Raw genomic sequence first — 4,022 nt, forward strand, 5'->3', positions numbered from 1 at the left:
CTGAATCCCCAAACCCAGACTGATCTCTCTTCTCTTCTTGAATACAAAAATAAGCTGGCAAGAGTTAAAAAACTGAACCCAAATAAATATTCATCATTTTATTTCTTCCATTCTGAGTCCTACAGAGTAATGAATGGTGCTCTTTGCCCTGAGTTTGGCATATTAAAATGCCCTGATGTGTGTATATAAAAGAGTGTGTATTCTACTGGGTAGCTACCAAAAGAAAAAGAAATCACTATATAAAAAGACACCAGCACTCATAGGTTTATTGCAGCATTATTCACAATAGCAAAGTCATGGAACCAACCCAAGGGTCTATCAATGGTTGATTGGATAAAATAAGTGTATATAAATACACCATGGAATACTATGTAGCCATAAAAAACAATGAAATCATGTCCTTTACAGTAACATGAATGGAACTGGGGGCCATTATTTTAAGTGAACTAATTCAGAAACAGAAAATCAAATATTGCATGTTCTCATTTATAAGTGGGAGCTAAACAATGGATACAGATCGACACAAAGGTGGAAATAATAGACACTGAAGACTCCAAGAGGTGGAATATTGGGAGGGAAATGAGGGTTGGAAAATTTACCTGTTGGATACAATGTTCAATATTTGGGTAACAGTTACACTAGAAGCCCAATCACTGCAGCTATGAAACATACTCATGTAACAAACATGCACATGTACCCCCTAAATCTAAAATAAAAATTTAAAAAGAAAAGGAAAAAAGGGAGTGTATGTGTGTGCATGAGAGTGTGACTGTGTGACTGTGTGTGTCTGTGTTAGTACCTGTGAGTGTGTGAGTGTGTATGTGAAGGTGTGTGAATGTGTATGTACTTAGGTGCAAATAGAAGCTGAGAAATTTATTTCTTTTGAAAATAAGTCAAATTTTGTAGATACAGTTATGACCCAAACCTATACTCAGTGTTCTTCAGATGGGAAATTGTATTGATGTTGACAGTATAATTTTCAGAACAGTGATTTTAATAGGTTGAAGGCACATCAACTATATTTAGAGATGTTTGACAATGTCAGAAAAATATTTGCTTTCATTTTTTGATTGATTCAAGTTTTTACGTGTGTATAAGGACCAGGCATATATTAAACACCAACATTTTACTTTCAAATATAGCAAAGGTTTCATTTATAGAAAAGATACCCATTCCAGATTTGTCTTCTTCCATTTAAAACTTCACACTGCAGCCAAAAGGACTTTTCAAAAACACAAATCCAATCATACCACTCCTACTTAAACATCTTTAATTGCTTCTATATAAAATAAATATTGATTACGTACTCAATTCACATCCTCCTTCAAATTTATTTATATTCAGCTGTACATCCCTGCCCTCAAGGCTCAATGCTTCAGCTCCATGACGGACCCTGATTGACTGAGGCCGTTGCTGCCTGTATCTCTCCACTCCTCCTCGCTCCACAGTCGGTGGCCCCAGGGCTGGAGTGTGCCTTAGTTAGTTCAGTAGGAGTAAATCTCAGGTCTTTTTCTTGAAATGCTGGGACTTAGACCCTCTTTTTTTCAGGATGTAGCTGAGGAAGATATTAACACTCAAAAATGTTGGCATCTTGTAGTCAGGAGGGGATCTGGCCTCGGCAGGAAGCTGATCCTTCAGAAAGCAAAGAATCAGAGTCCTTAGTGAGCTACCGGATAAAAACAGTCTGGGAGCTCACCTACTTGAGGACTTTCTAGTCAAGTATGTCAATAATCCCTTATAATTTAAGCCAGTTGAGTTTTCTGTTATTTGCAACGTAACGTGCCCTAACTGATAAGGAATTCTTATTATCCGTAGCTGCAGTTGAAATTCTGTCAGCCTTAGACCTCTGGGAGACTGCTAGTATAATAAAGGGTCTGAGAATTCACCTACACTTATGACTTTTTTTTTTTTTTTTTTTTTGAGACGGAGTCTCACTCTGTCACCCAGGCTGGAATGCAGTGGTGCAATCTCAGCTCACTGCAACCTCTGCCTCCTGGGTGCAAGCAGTTCTCCTGCCTCAGCCTCTTGAGTAGCTGGAATTACCTATGGTGGTCCCACTGCCTACATCCTCTTATTTCACTTGTTTACCTTGATGTCCTCTGCAGCACTCAGTTTAAATGTTACCTCTTATAGGGAGCCTTTCTGTGCACCTTTAGCAGACCACTGAGCACTGCTCCTCTCTTGCGGTGATAATCAAATGATCTTACAGCATCTTGCTCATACCGCTCCTTTAGCATTTGTGATGCAGCTATTCTTACATATGTCTCTAATTTATTATTTATTTATTTATTGAGACTGAGTCTTGCTCTGTCACCAGGCTGGAGTGCAGCTGCACGATCTCGGCTCACTGCAACCTCCGCCTCCCAGGTTCAAGCAATTCTCCTGCCTCAGCCTCCCAAGCAGCAGGGATTGCAGGTGTGCACCCCCATGCTGGCTAACTTTTTGTATTTTTAGTAGAGAAGGTGTTTTGCCATGTTGGCCAGGCTGGTCTCCAACTCTTGAACTCATGATCCACCAGCCTCAGCCTCCCAAAGCGCTGGGATTACAGGAGTGAGCCACCGCGCCTGGCCCATGCAGCTATTCTTACATATGTACCTAATTTATTAAACAGTCTTAAGCCTGTGGGGTATAAACAAAAAAAATTTTATTTGTTCCCTGCTTACTGCCTTCTTCAACTATGCTGAGTTACCTCAACTCTCCCTCTCCTGTCTCACCTACCCCTTGGGTGTATCCCATTGCTATTTGGTCACTGTTTTAGTTTTTTTGTGCTGCTCTAACAAAATACTACAGATTGAGTAATTAATAAATAAACAGAATTTTATCTCTCACAGTTCTGGAGGCTGGAATGTCCAAGATCAAGACACCAGCAGGTTTGGTGTCAGGAGAGGGCTGCTCTCTCTGCTTCAAGATGGCGCCATGTTGCTGCATCCTCTGGAGAGGACAGACACTATGTCCTCACATGGCAGAAGAAATAGAAAGCAAAAAGGGGAATTCTAGTTCCCTCCAGGCCTTTCATAAAGCACTAATCTACTCCCAAAGGCCCTGCCTCTTAATATGACCACAATGGGGATTCAGTTTCTGCAGGAATTCTGGGAGGCATACAAATATTCAAATAATAGCAGTCACTTCTAGTTATTTTGTTAAAGAAAAAAAAGGTCTAAATTGGTTCAGTTTAAACTCCAATTGCAACCCCACCTCCTATTCATGCTTGACCTCTGAGAAGCCTGCAGGGGTAGAGTCGTGGTTTGCTTGTTCTTTCCTCCTTCCCCTCCCTCTCCTGGCTCCACCTCCTCCAGTGTGTTGAGGTGGGCATGAGAAATATGAATGAGGGACCAGGCATGGTGGCTCATACCTATAATCCCAGAACTTTGGGAGGTTGAGGCAGGTAGATCACCTGAGGTCAGGAGTTTGACCAGCCTGGACAACATGGTGAAATCCCATCTCTATTAAAACTACAAAAATTAGCCAGGCATAGTGGCAGACACCTGTAATCCCAGATACTCAGGAGGTTGAGGTAGGGAGAATTCCTTGAACCTGGGAGGCAGAGGTTGCAGGTGATGGAGCGAGACTCTGTCTCAAAAAAAAAAAAAAAAAAGAAGGAAGGGAAGAAAGAAAGAAAGGAAGGAAGGAAGGAAGAAAGAAAGAAAGAAGAAAGAAAAGAAAAGAAATATGAATGAGGATGCCTGACCATAGTGGGGAGGACTGTCTGATCTTACTAAACTCAGTTCTTTTGCTGTGATTGTCTCCATATGGTTGGTATGTCTGATTGGGTGAAGGGGCAGTGCTCAGCTATATCTGTTCCATCTCTCACTCATGTGTCTCCCACTGGACTCTACTAAAGATGCATACCTCCAATACCTCTGCACTTAAATACCTCAGGTTACCTTGTAACCTCAAACAACTTGAACCAACACCACATGGGAATCAATGAATATTTGTTATTTCTTTTTTTTTTTTTTTTTTTTTTTTTTGTAGGGGGTTTTGCTCTTTTTACCCAGGCGGGGGTGCAATGGCGCGATCTC

This window comes from Sapajus apella, unplaced genomic scaffold, assembly GCF_009761245.1.
Source record: "Sapajus apella isolate SASKATOON/1434 unplaced genomic scaffold, GSC_monkey_1.0 scaffold4, whole genome shotgun sequence".
NCBI lineage: Eukaryota > Metazoa > Chordata > Mammalia > Primates > Cebidae > Sapajus > Sapajus apella.